The 23229-nt window shown below is 41.4% G+C and overlaps 1 protein-coding gene across 25 annotated transcripts in view; it reads left to right on the forward strand.

The window, feature by feature from the left end:
- Positions 1 to 23229, forward strand: part of LOC145510137 (uncharacterized) — a 520288-nt gene that overhangs the window by 343785 nt on the left and 153274 nt on the right. Inside the window, exon 9 of one of the 25 annotated variants that reach the window (XM_081500585.1) lies at positions 1959 to 3187. The exons of the other annotated variants lie outside the window; for them this stretch is intronic. The gene's annotated coding sequence lies outside the window, so the exon portion shown is untranslated. Of the gene's footprint in view, positions 1 to 1958; positions 3188 to 23229 lie in introns of those variants that run through there. 25 annotated transcript variants of the gene reach the window in all.

The following is a 23229-nucleotide window of genomic DNA, read 5'->3' on the forward strand; positions in this document are numbered from 1 at the left end:
TTGGAACAATACTTCTGGCTCTGGAAGTGGTTCCCGTCACATTATTAGCACAGCTGGAGCTCCTAGAAGTGTCCTGGGAGTGGGAAAGGAACAATACATTTCTAGTATTTGCTAATTATCATGAAAACTCCTTGCTGCTTGTCTATACTTAAACTTCAGAACCGAGGAATGACACTTATGTTCTTTTTAAGCACAATGTGTGTGACACATCCAGCCAGCTGCCTCACTGGGCTCCTGGCCCTCTCTGGGAATGGGGCTTGTTTATGCCTCTGCTGAAGAGGATGCATAGCCCTGCATCCTTCTTGCCTTTACTCCCTCTTCCAAGATTGCTTCAGAAAGACGTGCTTCAGACAACACTGCTGGATGCTCTGTCTTGTAGTGAAATTGCAACACCATGTGTTGGGGCAAGGGAGGGAACAAGACCCCAGATATCCTTCAAAACAGAGCTGTGGATCCAAGCCAGGTTGCTGTCATTTGCTGTTTCACTATCTTTCTTTTGAAGGAAGTTTATGAGTTGGGAAAACAGAAGGAGAAGGTTGAGAGCCTAGCTTCAACACTGAATAATTCTACGAGTTAACCTCTCCAATCCTTCATTTTTTCACCCATAATTTGAGAGTATTAATAGCAACCTCCCTGGGATACACCAGTAGTTACACTTGGTTAAGCACATTCTATGAATTAGTCACTGTGTCAAAGGCTTTAAAAGCAAAACTCCCTTATCCTAACAGCCTTGCAAGAGATATACTACTGTCATCCCATTTTACAGATGAGAATACAGAGGCACAAAGAGAATTACCTACTTGCCTAAACTCACACAGCTAGTTAAAGAAATTAACCAAGCCACTTGACTCTAGATCAGCGCACATAAACACTATGGTGAAGCATTTAGCATAGCACCTTGCATAAGGCATGTGTTCAAAGATGTAGGCTAGAATTATATCAGTTTTAGTATTAGTATTTAGTTAGGACTTGAGGTCCCCTCGATCCTTCTCTCTTTTTATTACTTGTTTGTGGTGAAAATAATGAAACACAGACATAGAAAGTCATACCAATCCCAGAAGTCCACCCACAGTCCACATCTAATCAGAGATGCCCACCAAAAGTAACTGTGATCTTGACTTTGGTGGAAATACCTCTTAGTCATTTCAGGCTGCTATAATAGACTGCTGTAGATTTGGTGGCTTATAGATGACAGAAATTTATTTCTCACAGTTCTGGGGGCTGGAAGTCTGAGATCAGGGTGCCAGCATGGCTGGTTTTGGAGAGGGCCCTCTTCAGGTTGCAAATTAACTTCTCATTGGGTCCTTGCATGGTGGATTGAGGGCAAGAGGGCTCTCTAGGATCCCTTTCATAGGCCACTAACCTCATTCATGAGGGCTCCACCCTCATGACCTAACCACATCTCAAAGACTGCACCTTCTTATACCATCACACTGCAAGATAAGATTTCAACATAAGAATTAGAAAGGGGAGCAGGAGATATAAATATTTTGTCCATTGCAATAATTTGTTGAATTTCCTTTTATTTTTCTCACTCAGTGTGCATTCCCTAGACACTACAGCTAGCTTTGCTCATTCATTAGGATAGCTTACGTCTCTTAATCTATAGGTTTCTGTACCTGCTTCCAGTTCTTTCTTTCTCTTAAAATTTTTCTAACTTGCTTTCTGAGATTTCTGACTCTTCCCTCACTTCCAGCTTTTACCTGAACTTCTCTTTTTTTCATCTCTTTTGTCCATTTCTTGCTCAATTCTTGTTCGACTTCCAGAAACTTCTCCCCAGTGTGGGTCCCTGTCGTGGAAGGTGAGCCCTAATGGTCAATTTTAGGAGCCCATGATGGCTAGACTGCTCCAGCTCTCCACCCTCTCTCTGGACCCTTTATATTCCTCCACTACTGACTTCAGCAAAATCTCCCTGGTTCAGCTGCCACTCTCAGATTGGTTCATGTGTTTTCCAATAGGTTCCTGCTGCCTATGTTGGATTTCTCCTGTTCTCAGGGCTGTCAGATAGCCGATCAATTCCTTCCTTCTTCACCAATAGGCACCAATACCATGTGAGTCTGGGGGCAGTTGCTGCTTTGTCCCCATAGCTTATATTTTGGGATTCACGGGAACAGCAAATGTTTTGATTTTGTTATGTATTTGTTCTCTTTGTTTTTACATGGAAATTGAGGTAAACTCTGGAGAAGGCAATGGCACCCCACTCCAGTACTCTTGCCTGGAGAATCCCATGGACAGAGAAGCCTGATGGGCTGCAGTCCGTGGGGTCACTACGAGTTGGACACAACTGAGTGATTTCACTTTCACTTTCCACTTTCATGCATTGGAGAAGGAAATGGCAACCCACTCCAGTGTTCTTGCCTGGAGAATCCCAGGGACGGGAGAGCCTGGTGGGCTGCCGTCTATGGGGTCGCAGAGTCAGACACGACTGAAGCGACCTAGCAGCAGTAGCAGTGAGGTAAACTCAAAATGATTCTATCACCACTCTCATCTTCCAAAACCCCCTAGAAGTCTTGAGTCCTCCTTTGATCACAGGACCCTGTCCAGACCTGGCTTCTCCCTTATGCATGGAAGACCATCAATGTATCCCACAAGTGCCTGCCTCGTGATCCACCCAACTCCACTTTCTATCTCTCAGGGTAGAAACAATCAGTATGTTCTGACAAGATGGGTCTATATTTCTAAACAACAAGGTTTACCTCAACATAAAAGATCATTTTAAAACATTTAGCAATGAACAGAGCTGAGAAGAGATCAAAGAATCCTGTAGTGGGAGGAAACTGAACTACAGATTTAAAATCCCTTCCATCTCTAGTGTCTTAAGACCCGACAGTTTGGGAAGAACTCCCCAAACTCTCCCAGCTTCTTTTAATTAATCTTATCTTAAGATGGCAGTAAGCATCCTTGGCATTTGAACCTCCACGCCTTTGAATTTGAGATTTCCAGAGGTCACCAAAACAAGATTGGAATCCTCTACTCGCATTTTCATAATTATAGGCATGCAAATGCTATTATAAAAGAATTTCCACTTTTGCTTGACTGCATCAGAAACCATCCAAAGTGGCAATCATTGCTCCTGCTTTCCATGAACTCATACTTGGAGACAAGAGCATGCTCAGACAACAGCATGGTTTGTCATGATTTTACATTTATGAATATTTCATATCATATTCTTCAGGAACCCCCAAAATAATAATATTTGCTTTAAGGAGGCAATTTCTCTCTCCCTGGTGTTTTTTTTTTGGCGGGGGGGGGAGGTTGTCCACATTAGTGGAGAGAAACTTTTGTATCTTTATTTTTAAAGAAAAAGAAAAGCTTGTGCAACGAAGAGGTTTTGTTGCTGTTCTCACAAACACTGCTACCAGCTATATTTTGCAAAAATAAAAAATCAAACCTTTTTAGAACACTGGTTTGGGGAGAGCAGACAAGGAGAAGGTCTTAGCATTTTTCTCCTAGCACCTCCCTGTCCACCTTTTTTCCAAAAGGAAAAAGTTATCTGATGGTTCCCGCTTGAGGAGGCTAATTGGGTCCCAACAAGAGTGGGCAGTCCTTGTGAGTGTGCTAGAAAGCTTTGGCCTTGAGCCTAAGCTCAATATTCCAGCCCAACTTGTCAAAGAGTTTGCACAGGGGTTTCAGGCACAAGACTAGCTAATAATCAAGTGTTCATGCATTACTCATGTAATCTAGACCCTTGAGTGTAGAAGAGGTGGCATCACTGAGTTTCTGGTCTGATGATCACAGCACATCTAACCACACAGTTATTTCCAAACTCTCAGTCATTTTGCTGTCTGGTGGGTGGACAAAAAATGTAACTGCATACATGACTGGGGGCATATTATATCTCTCACTCTGCACATGCCTCCTTCCCACTCACTGTGTATTTCATATAGCCTTCATATTGCTGCCTGGACAATTTTTATTTCTGAAGCACAGATAAAATCATGCCTTCTTTCTACTTCTAAAAAGCAAACCATAAGCAAACTTTTAACGGTCTTATTGCCTAGGAAGTCATCTTGTATTATCACATGGTATTCAGTTATCCTCTTACTCAGACTCCAGTCTACCTTTTCAGTTTATTTCCTTCCACCCCCATCACCGTCCATCTCTGTATACACTGTGTTATAGCCTTTCTGAGCTGCTTGCATTCCCAAAGCACTCATGTGCTTTCACACCTCCGTGCCTTTTTTCAAGCTGTACCTTCTGCCAGGAATTTTCCTTTCTGCTTCCAAAAATTCCTTCCAAACATGTTTATTGACTACAAACTGTATGCAAAGTACCATTTCACTACAAAAAGCTATCCTAAAAACATAGACTGTTAACTGGTTGTTTGTACTTAGTGTCTTACTACCTATAATAATGGTGGGGAAAATCGTAACATTTTGGATTTGAGCAGCTCTCTCATTTCCCTGCTCTGTGGCTTATAAGTCAAAATCTCAATTTCCTCATCTACAAAATGAGGTGAAAAACCATCATAACTGCCTTACCTGCCCTCAGGATTGGTGTGCTGATCAAACATCATAGTATCAGTGAAAGTACTGTGACCTGGCTTCCCTGACTTAGTAAGACCTGGAGGACATGGGACAGAGGGGAGCTAAGTTTGTTGAAGACAAAGCAGTAGGCAAGGATCCAGGGGTCAGGAGGGAAACAGATCTGTACAGGGTAGGGATGCTAAGTAGCAGGAAAGTAGTATGAGGGGAAGGAATACTGATCAAAGAACAGAGAAGCCGGAGTATGTTCACGGGAGAGTGTAAAGAGGCCAGGAGGGGTGAAGAAAGAAAAGGGCAGCTTCTTGCCTTTCCTTGGGAAGGTGAGGAGGATGTACCACCTGCCTCAAGTTCCAGGTAGGATGGAATTTAATCACATAGCAAAGCTTAGAACAGTTCTGGACTTTCTCTACCGTTTTTCCTGAACCACATTACTGTTGGGCATTTCTGAACCATCTCACAGGTTATGAGGCTGTTCCCATCCCTACAGATTCAATGCTTTTCATCCTCTATTTGATGATTCACTGGGGTTGGGGGCAGAGCCACACTAGTTAGTCACTTATCTGCTCTGTGCTATTACACCCCACCCCCACCCCAGGGGAGGAAGGAGTATCCTGTCCTAGGACGGGCTGTGAGAGTTAGTGAAGTGAGAAAAAGGGGTGGCATGGTCATGCTGACAACCCCACATCTTGTCTACTGGATGATTATGGAACTGCTCTGGCTTCAATCAGAACAACTAAATTGGACTTGTCAATGAATTAATGTTTCTTAGGTGGCATTGTTAGTTTAATTCTGGTGCTAAAAGGCAACTATCAGAGGCCTAGAATATTCTCATAGACCCCTTCTATTCTGCTTGTCAATAGTTTTTCAACCACATCTTGGAAACCAAAGGGATTCAAAGGACATCTTGAGTTCTTAAAAAACTCATCAAATTTCATGTTTAAGTACATATGATCAATCTTAAAATCTCTAACAAGCAAATATCCTCTTAAGTGTGCTGTATACCAAATTTTAGCTCTTTGAGTCTATCATAGATATTACCTGTGTTGTTGAGTTAAGCATTCATGTGTGTGTGAGTAGAGATTTGGGATAAAGCGTCTCCTATTTTTTTTTTTTTTTTTTTTAGGAAGAATGTCCTGACATTGTAAGACTACTTGCGGCTACTTTTCTGTTTGAATCAGATTTCCTTAATACTGGATAATAGTCAGAAATGTTTTAGTTGCAAGCGACAGAGCTCCAAGTCAAATTCGTCTGAAAGGCAAAAGGGGCATCACTGGCTTAAATAATAGCAAATTCCAAGAGTCAAGTTGGATTAAGTTCCAATAAGATCCATACACTTTGATGGTGGCATCACATCCTCCTTCTCTTGACAGAGCTTTCCCCTGTGTTGGCTTCCTGGACAGATAGTCTGTGTACAATAGTCCCCAGAAACTCCAGGCTGATGCTATTCCAGTTTCCAGGAAGAGCTTCCATTTCCAGCACTCCCTGTCTCTGCCTCCAAGACCCACTATTGTAGCTGGGAGTGGGACCAGCCACTCCAGAGCCACTTGACCAGAAGTGAGAGATGGGAAATAAGGAATAGGGACTGGGCAGCAAAACAGGAGAAGTCCATCCTACTGGGCAGGCTAAGCAAACTCCCCCAAGGCTGCACTGTCTCCCTTTGATACCAAGCCCCTGAGTTGCCCCTAAATGACCTTATCATCTTACATATTGATTTGGTAATAAGTAAATCTTGTACATTTGAATCTAAAAGTAAATGCACACTAATAATACAGCTCTTTTATTATATAGTTGGCAATTTCTACATAAAAATTTTTCCAAAAAGAGTGGGTTTCATGCATTTGAAAGGTTGAAAACTCATCATTGTGCGTATATCCATGTCTGAAGTAGATTTGGTCTCAACAAAGGCTTCTTGGCTACCTAGGCTTATGGAAATCCCTGTCTCTTTTGTGTATGTTCCACTTGTTTAAGTCTTGGTTTAAGAGGCCATTGGATAAAAGGGAGGTTTGTTATTAGAAGTTTGGATGTAGGTTTCTCTGTTTACTGTGTGTAAGATGGGAATGGTGATGCCTGTTTCCTAATCACAGGGGTTGATTAAGACAGAAGATTCGGGGAAAAGTTCTTTAGAATCAGTGAAATGCTATGGGATTATAAGCCATTATCTTTCATTCTATGTTAATTGTATATGTATTTTATTATATGTTTTTATAGAATTTAATTATCTATGCATGCCTCTGTCTAGTCTCCCTGCAGTAGCTTATTTGCATCAATGGCCTCATTTTTTATCCTTCCTGTACTTTGTAACCTTGTAGTGCCCTCCAGCTGTGACTTGATTTGACCTTGTGACCTGCTTAAACAGAGCCTTGAAAAACACTTTCACAACCGGGCTTGCTCACTTTTGCTCCTCCTCCCTCATCATGAGAGTCTGCTTGGGCTAGCCTCCTGAGGAGAGCCAAGCCAACCAGTCCATCACCTCGGGTGAGGCCACTCTACCAACCAACAGTCAACCCCCCAGACTTATGGGCCTAAAGCAGAAGAACCAGCCAACTGAGTCTAGACTAAACTTCCAACTTGCAGATCTGTGAGCTAAATAAATGCTCACCATTTTAAGCCACTGAATTTACTATTGGTTTGTTCTGCATCACTATTGTAGCTAAAGATAAGTGTTATACTCCCTACCTAGGAAAGCAAAAATCTTGTTTTAAATCTTATCCATCATAATTCTGAAGTTCTCCAATTTCCCCAACCCTCTCAAGAGTAGGGACTGAAGTAGAATTCCAAGATTTTTAAAGCTTTCTAACATTCGGGTACTCTGTGGGGTAGTTTTTATGAAGTAGTCCGTTTACTCTCCACAATATCCTTGGCAGATAGACATTTTTCCATTACACAGATGAAGAAACTGAGGCAAAAAGGAGTAGATACCTAAGATCACACAGGAAGAGTGGCAGAGCTGGTGAGCCTGCTTCTCATGAAAGTTCTCAATTTCTACTGTATTTAGCTGCCTTACACCACTTGCTCCTCAAGTCAGGACCACTCCACTTGGCCTTATTCTAGATACCATCTTGTTCTCCAGTGGTGTCATATTTGTTTGTCTTGGATCACAGACCTGTCTTTCTCAGAGGTTTTCTTCCCTCATCACAGTGAAAGGTTTAACACTTTAAAAAATCACAAACTGTCAATTTCCTCATATTTGCTCTAAGAAACCTTGTTTCTTGTAAATAGACAAGGGGAGGGGAATTGCCTTCCAAAGGTCTCAAAAATCTAGCATTTTCTTAGCCCAAATTTGGCCCTCATCCTGGGTTTCTGGCCCCAATATTTGAGTTGTTCTCTCCACACCCAACAGAAGTTATTTTTAAGTTTCAGTTATATCCAAAGAGCATTTTTCACAGAATGCCTTGGAAGGTCCTGCATTTTCTCTTCAGCTCAAGAACTGTCTCTCAGCCTTACCCCCTCGGTCTGGGAATTTATTTTGGTCTATGCAAGAGTCACATGTTTTCTTTTGATGAAGTCATCAGAGTATTTTCCTTCCATGCCCTTGATCATATTTCCTTAAGAAAGGTTGTGCTCTCTGATCTGCCAGGGGCAGAGATATGGGTACTGTTTGCTGTCAGTTCAGAAATGACACCGCCACAGAGAAAGGTCGTGCCCACAAACCTCACCCATGGCTTCACCTATGTACCTCTAATCCAAAGCTTCTTTCTTCCAAGTCCAACCCAACCCATTTGCTTCTCCTCCATGAAGAGTTCCCTGATTGAGGGCTCATGGAGTATTCCTCTTTTCTGAATGATTAGAGCAGCCTGAAACAGTTCATAATGAAATTATTTAGCACATGCTTACCTAGTAATACATGTGCCAGGCTCTACCCTCAGAGAGCTATAAGCTCTATTAAGGATAGTGAATCCACAAACAAGTAAATAAGATACGTCAGATAGTAGTAGTAATAATTTCAAAAATGAGATAATGAAATAGAATGAATAGGAGGATTGGAGGGCTGCTTCATATAAGGTGATGGGGGGAAAGATCTCTAGGAAGGTGACGTTTGTATTGAAAAGATGCAACCCTCTTCTCTGCAGAAAGAGCAGCTAGGGTGAAAGATATTACAAATCCAAAGCCCTGAGGTAGAAACTAGGCTAGTGAGCAGTGTAGCTAGAGCAAAGAGGATGAGAGTTTGGTAGTGCAGGATAGGACTGGAGAGGAAGGTCTGGCCCACCAACTATGTCAGGGTGGGAAGTCTGATTTTGCTCTTAATGCAGTTGAAGTATTGGAGGAATTTAAGCGTAGAAGTGACACCTGATTAGTGTTTATTAAAGATCATTTTAACTGCTATGTCAAGACTAGATAAACTGGAGAGACAGGTGAGTGTTGTAGCTTTTCCACTAAAAGTAAGATTTGGACAAAGATGAGAAAAATTGTCATGATTTTTTTTTTACTAGCTTTTCCCTGGATGTAATAATCTCTTTCCTCTGTATATTCTCTGTTTTCCTTTAAACTTGGACTGAATCTTGTATTTTGTTCTATTATTTATAAACCCAAAGCAGAACAGGACCTGTGGTAGGTACTTAGATATTTGACCAATTAACTACACTTGGTTTTAAAGCGAGATATTTAAACTGTCCATCTGGTCAACTCCCTTAATCTACACATTAAAATTGGAATGCACCTGTGAAATCCTTGGGTTTAAGCTTAAATTTCAATCTGCCAGCTAGTAAAATGTTCCATGCCAACCTTCTTCTAGACTGATGCATAAAAGGAAATCCCATGACATTGATACCATGATAAAAATAGTTGCCTATCTACTTCCAAAGGATGGCTACCTGGGAAAAATAACTGTTTTATATAAGCCATTGTGGTCTGGTCTCTGTACCCTGTAGCCACCCATAATACTAATTGATATATATAATTGGTTACTTAAACATTGTTCAGACATGTCTCTATCTGCTTCCACTCTTTGAAGCAGTCAGTGATGTATAGTGGGTAGTTTCCAGAGGCTCTGTCAGACACTGTTTCAAGGCTTTTGCATGTTTTTAAGGCAGCAGGTAGTACCTGGGAAGCCTCCTGGCATTTCCAATGCCTCCTCTTCAACTATTTTCTCATTTGCTATTCAGATTTCACATCTCACCAAAAAGCTTATTATTCAAGGTGGTTAAACTCCTCCAGGAGAAGTGAGACTATCTTGACCTTTCTCTGTGAAACATCACCCTTTATCTAAACTTTAAACAGTGTTGCTAATGGATGATGAAATGGTCTACCATACACTCTGGTTCCTATGGATTTCTTAGGTTTATTTGAGCAAGTCTGCTTTCTTCCCTTGGTAATTGGCTGAGCCAAGGAAATATAAACGAAATTAAACTATTTACTAACCTGTAGTTTCCTCTCAAGCCAGAGGGTTCTTCGGAGGTAAGGGACTATTTGATTATTTGGTATAAGATTTTTATCACCGATTTTAGAGCCAGAAAGGGTCTTATAGTTCATCCAGTCAGTTGGGGGAAAGAAAATATAGAGCAGAAAGTTTAATTTGATTTCCTATGATCGTGGATTTGTAGAATTTCAGTATCAAGGCAGGGCAATCTCATACGTATAAAGCATCTGTTATGTACTAGACATTGTAATAGGTTTTAGACACATTAATCTATTTCATCCTTCCAATGACCATAGGAAACAGGTGCTAATATCACCATATTACACATGGGGAAACTGAAGCCCAAAAAGCTGCAGTAACTTGACCAGAGTTACAGTATCTTTAGATGAAGTGATAATTGTATTATTATCTATAAATATTCATTTCACTCTCTCCATATTGGAGTATATTATTTCCCTACCCCATATATATTGGACTTGGCCATTTGACTTGCTTTGACCAACAGAACATGAGTGAACATGACATAAATCGTCCAAGAAAAAAATTTAAATGTGATGGCTTGCTTCAATTTGGTTTCTTGCTCCTCCCATCACTTCATGGGAAATAGATGGGGAAACAGTGAAAACAGTGTCAGACTTTATTTTTTTGGGCTCCAAAATCACTGCTGATGGTGATTGCAGCCATGAAATTAAAAGACGCTTACTCCTTTGAAGGAAGGTTATGGCCAACCTAGATAGCATATTTAAAAGCAGAGACATTACTTTGCCAACAAAGGTCGGTCTAGTCAAGGCTATGGTTTTTCCAGTGGTCATGTATGGATGTGAGAGTTGGACGGTGAAGAAAGCTGAGCGCCGCAGAATTGATGCTTTTGAACTGTGGTGTTGGAGAAGACTCTTGAGAGTCCCTCGGACTGTAAGGAGATCCAATCAATCCATCCTAAAGGAGATCAATCCTGGGTGTTCATTGGAAGGACTGATGTTGAAGCTGAAACTCCAATACTTTGGCCACCTCATGCAAAGAGCTGACTCATTGGAAAAGACCCTAATGCTGGGTAGGATTGGGGGCAGGAGGAGAAGGGGACAACAGAGGATGAGATGGTTGGATGGCATCACTGACTCGATGGACATGGGTTTGTGTAGACTCTGGGAGTTGGTGATGGACAGAGAGGCCTGGCGTGCTGCAATTCATGGGGTCGCAAAGAGTCGGACACGACTGAGTGACTGAACTGAACTGTCCTTTGCCATGAGGAGTTATGCCCCAAAAGCTACTTTTCTGGTTACATGAATCCTGGAATATGAAATGGATTTGAAACCTACCATTTCCTGAAGAAGAGCCATAACAATTGACCTGCAGCCACTACCATGTAACATGAGAAAGAAGGAAATGTTTCTGTAAGCCACGATCTACTAAAATGTACTAAATAAAGATAGAGCCAAGACCACTACCCAGACCTGTCCACCTCCAAATCTGATGCCCTTTTATACATCACATACTTCCTATCTATCCACTCCAGTCTATTTTAGCCTCACTGGCAGATACCAATTTTTCAGACTCCTATCTTTAAGCTCTCCCCTTTCTAGCACTCAAGACATTTTCTTTTACTATTTTCCTTGCTTCCCTTGAGGCTCAGATGGTAAAGAATCTGCCTGCAATGCAGGAGACCTGGGTTCGATCTCTGGGTTGGGAAGATCCCCTGGAGAAGAGAATGGCTGCTCACTCCAGTATTCTTGCCTGGAGAATCCCATGGACAGAGGAGCCTCGTGGGCTCCATGAGGTCGCCAAGAGTTGGACACGACTGAATGACTAACGCACTTCAGATTCAAAATCCTAATCTCACAGAAGCCCTTCTACCAGCTGTCATAAAATTATGAGCTTTCCTAGATCACAAAGAAAAAGAGAAACTGTCATGCATGAATTCCTTCAACTTCTCTCCTACACTTCCAGATTTAGTTATACCATAGTTCATCCTTCCTCCTTGCCTCCCAACTCTTAGAAAAGCAGTTGCATCTCCTGTCCAAGGCTAATCTTGGACAATGTTCTCTTAATCTTCTTTTAGACTCACACTCCATCAGTTTGTCTCCTCTCTTTTGTTTCTTTCATTCATTTTCCTCTCTACATCTTTTCCCTGCCAGCCTACAAGCATGGATGTTTCTTTTTCTAAAATGAAACAAAAAATATCTTCCCTGATCCTCTCTTCTCAGACTACTTTTCTATTTTTACCATTTCTCACCATTGTTGAACACCAAAATCCTCCACAAAATTGACTCCCTCACTAATCTTCTGCCTTACCACCATCATTTCCTTACCATCTTCATTTCCTTGTCACGAGCTCACCAGTTTTCAGATTTTACTCACACTGCTGTGGTGCAACTGCCCATGTGGAGCACATCAACGGCTTTCTGATTGTCAAAGCAAATGATTTCCAGTCATCCTTTGGTCAACTTGTAGAGTTCATAGATAAAATACAAAATTCCCAGTTAAATGCATCATTTGGGTGCATGCGTGCACACACACATACACACGTATATAATTATATATGTATAATTTATCTGAAATGCAAATTTAACTGGGCAGCCTATATTTTTATTTTTAAACCTAACAACTGTAGCAAATTTTCCCTCTTCCAATCTTATTTCAATGGTAGTTCCCTCTTCCTTGGAATTTTCTGTAGTCTTAGGACACAATTTCTCTTCCTGTCTCTGTAATTACTCTATAACTTACTCTCCTTGAGAGTTCTTCCCCTTTAATCTAGACCACAAATGTTGGTCAGATCTATGTTTCAGCACTTCTCTCATTGTATGTAAACTTATCCACTCTCATGGTTTTGTCTCATTTATGCTGAACTCCAAATATCTACTGCCAATTTCATAATGCCTTGCAAGCTCTAAATTGGCACACCTAACAATTAACTGGGGGAGAAGGCAATGGCACCCCACTCCAGTACTCTTGCCTGGAAAATCCCATGGAGGAGGAGTCTGGTAGGCTGCAGTCCATGGGGTCGCTAAGAGTCGGACACGACTGAGCGACTTCACTTTCACTTTTCACTTTCGTGCATTGGAGAAGGAAATGGCAACCCACTCCAGTGTTCTTGCATGGAGAATCCCAGGGACGGCAGAGCCTGGTGGGCTGCTGTCTATGGGCCCACACAGAGTCAGACACGACTGAAGCGACTTAGCATCAGCAACAAGTAACTGGACATCTCCAATTGGGTGTCCCATTAAAATCTTAACCTCACATACCTCAAACCTCACTAGCTCCTTCCTGAAAACAGGCCTCTGTCTGTGTTTTCTAGCTCAATTAAAACCATCAAGTCCAGAAATCTTAATAATTTCCTTGATTCCCATCCTGCCCTTTAGGCATCTCATAAACTTAATGTCTTTTTTTATTCTGTTCCCTCCTTGTCCCTTGTCCCAGATCCTGGCACAGATCCTCATCATTGCTTATCTAGACAGATGCAGTGGCTTTTCCCTGCCCATTTCCCTGGTCTTCCTGGCCATACTCTGCACTGCACCCAAGCCCATCTACTAATTCCCAATCCATCCCCTCTCCTACTTAATAATATGATTGGCTCCTATTGTTCATGAGATAAATCCAATCTCCTTAATATGATATTCAAGGCTCTTCAAAATAGAATCTCATTCTATTTCTTCCAGCTTTACCTCTTGATACATCTGTTCATGAACTCTACATCATAGCCACAGTTGATGACTCATTATTCCTCAATTACAAACTATACTTTGTTTGTCATACTATTTATTTCCTTTGCAAATATTACAAAAAATGTGACCATCCTCTCTACCCCAATAGTCTCACCTCTCCCTCCCTACATACATGTTTCGTTTCCCAGGAAAAGGTTTACACATCCTGGAAAGACCAGTTGTAAAAAACTCCTTTGATTCCCTCTAAAAGGTGTCTCCCTGGGATAATGCAGCACATGGTAATTTCTGCTTCAGATTTGTCAATGAGTGAGTGAGTTTTCTTGGACAAGCTCACATGAATGAATGCATCTTATCTGACTCATAAACATCAAAGAAAATTTGGTCCTACTAGAGACTACAAGAGACTTCATCTTAGTATTCAGGATTATATGGTAATACAGAGTATATATTAATTTAATGTCAACTATGAAGGTGGTCTGGCTCTGTCCTCTGTCACCTGCAGTTGCTGAGTTGAACTGACTGCTCTGGCTAACTGAGCAAATATCTTTTTTATCCTGTCTAGCTCCATGTGTACACCCCTTAAAGCTCTTAATTTGGGCAAAGAGGGCAACCACTTAAGGCATAAAGCAGGACTTAAAGGATGACAAATGGGTTTTATTCTTGGGCCAACACTTTAATCAATTGATAATGCCATCCTAAAGTGCTAAGGCACATCCAGATTCTCAAACCACATCCAGATTTAAAGAGTGGTGTGATTAATTAATTGAGGCTTCCATGGACCTGCAAAAATGAGTTACACTTATCAAGTACCCTTGATAATATTGCCATCTTATCAAGGGTACCTCTATAACCTTGATAAGATACTATTGACCATTCAATAGTCACCAAATTAAGCTTTCATGGTTATACTTTCAATACAAAAATGAGTTTATTTGCCTAAAATTCTAGTGGTATTTACATGGTATTTTTGTTTATTAGATATTATAGCTTTAATTGGAAGCCAAGTTTTTGAGCATACAGTATTAGGCAAAGGAGCATGAAGTATAGTCTCTGCCTCCAAGGAAATCACTGTCTGGATGGGAAGACAATCCGCAAACTGATTAAAACTTTTTTTTTTAATTACGTGGGTTAAAATAATACAAATAATAATGCCAACTATATCACAGTCACTGCATGGTTAGTTGCCAAATGAGTGCTTTGAATTAGGGTGATGGAGATAGCATGAAGACATTAGTTATAGCCTTAATCATTTATGTCATTAGGGGAAAATGTTGGATGAGTTTGGATACTTTCTAGAAAACTTAAGATGTAAAATACATGGCACATATATGTGAAATGTAAACACATTACCTGTCGGGATTAGTAAGATAATAAGGAGATTTTAGTTTTAATAGATTACAATCTCCTGGTAGTGATGACTGATTTAGAAAATTTTTTTTCTAAAGAGTTTCTGCTTGGTTACATCCTGGTAGACATTTGAAATGTTTTGATTACCCAATATCACTATATTTCCCTTAATCTTCATATGGTGATATACATGGGGCTCCCCACTCCTTGCTCCAGAGATAAAACTTGTATGCTAGCACTGAGGCCTAAGTCAACTCCATTTAGTAGGCACAGAGTTTACTTTGAAATAGATATGTGACCCACACCAAACTAATCAAGTTCACTTGAAGTTCATTGAGGAACGTCACTTGTAAGACCAGGAAGAAAGAGCCATTCACACTTCCCCCACCAGGCTTGAACTGGAAGGGCTGGACTTCCCTTAGCTCCCTTGTTATCACACAAATCCTGAAGAGGAAGACACCACACAGAGACAGGGTCCTGAATCCAATTGTGCCTGAAGCAAGTTCCAAATGTGGGCTTTTTAATACACACACCAATCAAATCCCTTTTCTTGATTAACGTGTTGTGAGTTGATTTTCTATCATTTATAACCAAGAGTCTTTAGTGTTAGAATCCTTAGCCTCCCTTCAATATAACATCTTGACTGTAACATCTAACATGCTTCACAAAGAACATCTCATACTATCCTCTTTTACTTGTTCTTCCTAAACCTGCCCATCCATTAACTTACTCAATTCCTACTACAATTTTCTGAAGTAGAGTAGGGTAAGAATTATTGATCCCAGTAGACAGAAGCATTAATTTTAACCCAAAGAAGCTGAGTTACTGTCACTCTCTATGGGAATCCCCAAATTAAAACAAAATCCCTGAATTAGAGCTCAGGTCGTCTGATTCTTAGTTCAAGTTCTTTTGTTAAATCTTCCCGCAACTTTCCTCCCACATTTCATTTCTGCATCTGCCAGTTTTATAGCACTGTTTTCAGAATTGTGATTTCTAGTGACAAACATTTTGGAGGTTATGGAAGGGCCAAGCAGATTTTGTTGATTAGCAATTCTTCACCCAGAAAATTGCCCCTATTATGGGATAATTACAAACCTATCTGATGGGGTTTAATCTATAATGGTGATTGATGATAATGATAATGATAGTGGTGGTGGTGGGTAATGATGATGATGATGATACAGTGTTGGAATGATAAACAATGCCAAATGTATAGCAGACTCTGAAGAACCAAGATCCAAAGATTGACCACATTTGCAACTAGCAGTGACCACCACTGACAACTCTTTGCCCTTAGCAGCTTTCAGCCTTGGCAGTCACACTTTGTGCTAAATTAAGATGTTCTCAGGCTGAGTGATGGAGTGTAGCATCACTGGAAATCAGACCCCCAGGTGCTGGAAGCCACTGGAGCCTGGCACATAGGCAGAGCCACTTGGCAGTACAACGTCCCCCTTGGGAAGCAGACTGGAAGGGAAATAAATGAACCTGACAGTGTGTGCTATTGCCAAGCATCAAAGTGTTTTCCATAAGCAATCACTTGCAAGACAGCAAGAGAATTCTGTCCTCTAGAGAAAAAGGTCCCCAGTGAGATGGTTAGAATCTCCTGTGGATCTTCGGGTCTTCCCAAGTAGATCTTAGATGCCAGAATGTAGCATCCTTCACCTTCACCTTATTGACATCAGAGCTGACTCACCTCTAAGCCGCTAGTAACTATCACATACCCCTTACCCCCACATCATCCAAGCTTTTTTGGGTCTCCCACAGAGAGGTTAATCCAATTCCCTCTTCTGGCCCTCTTGAGAATTTTAATGCAGGACCTCTCATATCATTCAAGGACCTTCCACACCTCTATCCATCCCAAATCTTCATGGAGTAGTATGTACTCCTCTAAAAAGACTGACATCCTATCATTCATAAAGGCAACCTAATTATTTGTAAGTCATTTTACCACAGTCAATTTCAAATTGGCTATGAACCCTCATTCATTTTTTCATCCTTTTAGCACAATTTATTCATTGTCTACTGTGTGCAGAGCTCCAACACGTCAGAAATTGAGAGTTCAAACTATGTCAGGTTTATCAGCGCAGCACACTACCTAATCCATGACGTGGCACACAGCAACATTCAACAAACACTTCCTGAATAGAGTAATAAGAGGGTTCAGAGAAATTTAGCCTAAGACCTGTGCCTCTAAGAGCTTGCAAAAATTGTCCTGCTGCGTAAAATTGTAGAAAGGGGTCACTCAGATCCCTCCCCACTCTAAACTTCTAGAATTCATGGCTCTAAGTGTTTGTTAGAAGTCAGGTAGGTAGGTAGGTAGATAGATAGATAGATGAGCCTATATATCAAAAAGATAACAGAACAGAAGATGTCACAAAGCATTCAATAATAAGGCCCATAGAAGAGATAAGGATTGAAAGTGCTGGAAGTGACCAGAGGAGAGAGAGATCCTGATGGCCTGAGGAAGGAAGTTAGAGAAGGATTTAAGGAGGAGATGGGACTTGAATGAGACCTTGAGGCAAAAAAAAAAAAAAAAAAGGCAGCTAAAAGTAATGCAACTGTTCTATTTACTTATCACATATCTTTGCAAACATTCAGCATTATTTATTGAGCTCCTAATATATCCCAGGCACTCTCTTCAGATGCTTGGGACACACAATGAACAAAATGGACAAACTCCATGTCCTCATGGAACTCTCATTCTTATGGGGAGAGCAGATAATGTACAAAGTATATTTAGTGGGCTGGATGGTGCTAAGTGCTTTGGAGAAAAATAAAGCAGGGAGCAGGAATGGATGTTTAGAATAAAATAGAGGTGATTATCTTAAATAAAGTGATCAGGAGAGTCTCACTGAGAACACAATATTTGAGTAACTATCTGAAGGAAGTAAGGGAGTAAGACTTGCAGATGAAGAGCATTGCCAACAGAGAGAACAGTGAGTACAAAGGCCCTGAGGTAGAATGTGCCTAGTGTGTATGAGGGACAGAAAAGAGGTGACTTGGCTGGAGCTGAGAGAGGGAGGGGGAGACTAATCAAAGATAAGGTCCAAGAACTAACATGGGCCAGATGAAGAGGGTCTTATAGGCTATCATGGAGACCTTTGAACCTCAGGTTGACTCATTAGCTACCTGTCATCCATTCTCCTTTGCAAAGGAGAGAACGGAAGCTCAAAGAGCTGATGCAACTTGCCCAGGATTATACAGAAAACAGCTAGCAGAGCCTATCTCGCCCCTTCTCCTTCACCTGAGCCCACCATTCCCTCTCTATGCACATGCTCTCACACGCCACATTCACAAACACACACATACACAAAGTTCACACCCACACCCACCCCACTGCTTTCAGTCCTCCAAAACACTAAGCTCTTCCCCACTCACAACTGCTGTTCCCTCTGAGAGGAATGCTCTTCTCCCTGCTCTGCATCTGACCAGTGCATCTCTAGGGCCTTGGTTCAAATGTAAGGACCTCAGAGAAGCCTTTCCTCACCCTCCGATGTAAATTGCCCCCATCCCATACCTTCTCTCTCAAAGCGCATAGTCCTACCTCCTTTTGTAATTGCATATTTATTTGTGGGTTGGTTTAAATTCTTCTCTTCTCCCAAGCTGAATTTCTACCCTTTGCCTAGCCCAGTGCCTGGTTCATAGGAGGTGCTCAATAAACATGTACTGAATCAATAAAAAGACCAAAAAGGTAAAGAAGACAAAGTAGGAAGAACCCAGAGAGGTTTCCAGGCATCTCTAGGGAAGAGAAACCGATGGCTTCAGTGAGAGAGGTTTGAGGATGTCTGTGGATTGGATCATTTCTCCTTGATTTTGGAGTGAAACACTATAGCCCTTCTCTGGCTGCTCCACACTCTAATACATTCATTACGTGATTTGTCCCCCACGCCCCCACCCCCCACCACCGCAGCAGCCTCTGGCATGAATATTATTTGGAGTACTTAGAAAATGCTAAGGTTTATTTTCAAATGCGATTAGGACCTGTCTCTTGCTTTCTGGACTATCACATGAGCATCTCAGAGATACAAAATACAATCATTCAGCACTCTAAAACCAACTCTTTTTATCTTGTCTTTACAACAAACTTGCTAAGGTGATTTGGAGCAAATGATAACCATCCCTGCATGATTGATAGAAAAACTGAGACTTGGGAGTGATTAAATGTACCATCTGAGTCCCAGTAGCTGTTTGGTTACAGAGTCAAGGGCTGGTGCATTTAAACCATACAGCAGCTATGTCCACCCTATCATCCCACCTCCCACTATAAATTACAAATACCTCTCCCATGCAAATAATTCAGATAGTCCCCCAAACAGAAGACTATTCTAGAAAAAAGGAGCCACTGCCTTCTTGATCTGATGTTTTATGTGGTGGCAGGGCAACCAATCGTTTTAACTAGGCCACAGGAAGCTTGTTTCTCTTTAAGAACCCATTAGCAAGCTGGCAAAATCTCATCCTATTACTATGTAAATAAAGAAGGATAAATTTCCCCACCTTAGCTTCCCAGGGTTGAACCGAAGCTCTCCCCCCTGCACATTTTTGATAACCTGCTCATTCTGGAATACCTCACAATTAAAGACAGCATGCCCTGAAAGTCAATAATTCATCGTGGATGGAGAAAAAGGAATGAGATAATTAACATTCTCTGGCTGGCTTTGGCTGGGAATTAGCTTAGTAAGCACAAGGACATTTTTTGGGCTATTTCCATCACGAGGGCAGAATAAATAAGATGGATCCTTTTGCTCTCTGATCCTCAAGGATCCATGTCAGGCTGATTGGCCCCGGGGCTTGGTTGAGCTGGGTTCAGACTCTCCACCTATGGTAAAGGAAGATGACCAGCAAATGTAGCCCCAGGGGCAGGGGGTGGGGGTTATAGGAGGCAAGCAGAGGATGTTTGCAAGCTTCTTTTCCTTAAGCCTCTAGTCCACACCCCAAGCTTCAACTTTTCAATGAACTGCTGCTCTCTGATCTCCAATTATTTTTCTCCTCTGATCTTCTTTATCAAGTCTAGTCACTTCATTGAGCCTTCCTTAGTTTTCCCTTCTATGAAAGGAGCTGATAATGCATAGCAGACAGGGTTAATGAGAATTGAAACATCATTAGGAGCCCCTGGTGGCTCAGATGGTAAAGAGTCTGCCTGCAGTGCAGGAGACCTGGGTTCAATCCTTGGGTCAGGAAGATCCCCTGGAGAAGGAAATGGCAACCCACTCCAGTATTCTTGCCTGGAGAATCCCATGGATGGAGGAGCCTGGCAGGTTACAGTCCACGGGGTCACAAAGAGTCGGACACGACTGAGCGACTTCACTTTATCTTTATCTTTATCATCATCTCTAACTTTTATGAATCATTTATAATGTGTCAGGTTTTATGATGTGCTAAATGTAGTTCCTTTGCATTATTATATTTGATGCCATCCTTGAAACTCTAAGCAAAATAAGCTAGAAATAGATTTTTTTTTAAAAGTTCTGGGTCACACAGTGGTAAATAAACTAATGAAACACATAACCCCCAGGGGGATGGTGCAGGCAGTTGGAGAGGGCTTGGGTGTATTTGTGCATGACAGAGCCATAAATGGGTGCTGGGATATACCTAACCTTTATGTTGACGTCAGGACAGAAACGGTTTCTCTGTCTCTTAAACCAAGGTCAAGAGTGAGTACAGCACGACTGTGCTCTCTGGGTGCCGTCCCATGGGACCTCTGTTGGCAGCAGAGTGTCAGTCTGAGTGGACCGTGGGTCTGCCCCAGTATGGCAATGCCTGTATTTTATGGTGTTATGACTCTTAAGATTAAAAAAATTTTTAGCCATTACTTTGGTTTCTATGCTGATCCACTGACCACTAGCCCCGTCTGTTTGTTCCCTCTGAATTCTATTTTCTTGATCTGAGTAGTGGCATTTTGGTGGCAGTTCACTATAGCAAGTCAGAAAGGAATTGTCCTAAAATGTTGGAATGCTTTAACCAGCACATGGAAAACTGTCCCCTGTATGATCCTTACTTACATACCTTCACACCCTCACCGCTGTTTTGCCTGCTTCCCTGATGGAAGGATCATCCTCCTTCAATCTAAGGATAATCCCTCTGGCACTTTGGATCCCACACCCAGCACATAGTTCCTGAGAGAACTGACTACTTCATAAACTCTCCCTCTGTCCCTCATCTTCAGCCATCCCCCAGCTCCCTAGCTGGCTCCTTCCCAGAAGCAACTAAACTTACAGCTCTCTCTCATCTTAAAAAAATGAAGCCGTTTCTTGATCCCCCCTCCTTTTCCAGCTATTATCCTATCTCTTTCCCCATCAAAACCAATGACCTAAGAAACCTGTCTCTGCTTATGTCTTCAATTCCTCACCCCCCACTATTTCTTCCTGCAGTCAGATGGGTTCCACTTCTGTTCTGCCTCTGACACTGCTCTCACCGAGACTCTGCTCTTGATGATCAGATCTAGCAGGCTTGCTTTGTGATGACCCACAGGAAGGGTTTCTTTCCCGAAACTCTACTCTCAGGTTTCCCATCACTAGATTTCCTCACATTTCTCCAGGTCCTCTTTTTCACTTTCCTTCAAAGGTTTCCCCTGAATTGAGCTTTTACCAGGCTGTCCTCACCTCTCACTCAATGCTGTCTTACTGGAAGATCCGATGCTATAATCCAGTCCATTTGCCAGTTATTCTCCATCATGTTCAATTCCCCATCTCGGATTTTCTCTCCTTAGCTTCTATCCATTCCTATCTGGATATCTCACCAGCCTCTTGCATTGGTTTCCTATTGCTGCTGTAACAAATTTTCACAAACATAATAGTTTAAAGCACACAGGTTTATTATTAATATCTTAAAATTCTAGATGTCAGAAATCCAAAATTAGTCTCAGTGGGCTAAAATCAAGGTGTCTGCAGAGGTGTATCCCTTCTAGAGGATTCAGAGGAGAATCTGTTTTCTTAGCTTTTAATCTTCTATAGCTGTCTGCACCTTGGCATATGACTCTGAATCACTTCAACTTCTGCTTCTCTGGTCATATCTCCTCCGACTCTGACGCTCCTGCCTTGCTCTTCTCAGGACCTTGTGATTGCATTGGATCCACCCAGATATTCCAGGATAATCCATCTTAAAATCCTTAATTTACCAACTGACTGACCTGCAACTGATCACAAATTTTTTAAAATTTGTTTTTAATTGAAGGATAATTGCTTCACAATATCGTGTTGGTGTCTGCCACACAACAACATGAATCAACCACAAGTATACATATATCCCCTCCCTCTTGAACCTCCCTCCAACCACAGATATTTGAATGAGCCCAACCAAGACCAGAAAAACCAACCAGCTAACCCAAACAAGACTCATAAGGTAAATGAATGCTTGTTGAAGCCACTGAGTTTGGGGGTGATTTGTTATGCAGCATTATTTTGGTAATAACTAATACACCTGACCTCCAGATTAGGTTAGATGGCTTTTCTCCGTGTTTCCACATCAAACTTGGTGTACCCCATCATATCTCAGCAGGTGTCCCACTATATTGCAGTTGTCTGATTACTGTTTTTGCTGCTAGCACATATTGTCCATGATATCAGGGTCTGTATCTAATTCATCCTCAACTTTGTATCTCAGTGCCTATCACAGTATCTGGCACACAGAAGACCCTCGATAAATATCTGATAAAGAAATTGTAACAAAGCAACTATGACTATTTTTTTTTCATCTCACTATGGCTGAGTTGGCAGTTATAATTTACAAACGCTTTTATTTATTATTCAGAATGAATAAGCCCTCCTCCCAACTCCTAACCCCCAAAGAGAAAGAGATCAAGTGTTCAGTCCAGATGCAAGGAATAGTTTGTACAACAACAGGGGAAAGCATTCACAAAGATAAGAGTTGGAGTGAGTGAGCCTGCCAGATAAATGTGTTTAACAAATACAGAGCTTCATGAGAATAGGCTGTTAGTACAACTGGGCTTTACTCGCAACTCAACTGCTTATTAGTGTATTTATCCTTGCAGGAATTAAATCACCTTTCCAAGCCTCAGTTTCCTCCTCTTTAAAATGGGGAAAGTAGTACCAACTCTGTAAGGTTGTTGAATAGATGGACATCCTATAATGTTAGCCTGGCCAAGAAATAAGGAGGATGGGTAAAGAGGATGTCAGCAACAGTTATAACAATTTAACACATAAGCTCCCCTGATTCTGATAACCCTGGGGATTTTAATGATGAATTTCAGGTAAAATGTTGACAGGGGTGGTGATGAACAAATACAGGGTAAATCCAATTGTCTAATGTCTTCGATTTAGACACAGGAATGATGGATCCCCAGTGTCCTCAAGGTCCCACAGTGTGATCCTGCTTCAATTCTGAGTTCTAGATATCTTTCTTTTTCTTTATTTGTTTAGGAGCACAG

Source organism: Giraffa tippelskirchi, chromosome 6 (genome assembly GCF_054371585.1).
Source record: "Giraffa tippelskirchi isolate mGirTip1 chromosome 6, T2T-mGirTip1v1.2.pri, whole genome shotgun sequence".
In the NCBI taxonomy this organism is placed as follows: Eukaryota; Metazoa; Chordata; class Mammalia; order Artiodactyla; family Giraffidae; genus Giraffa; species Giraffa tippelskirchi.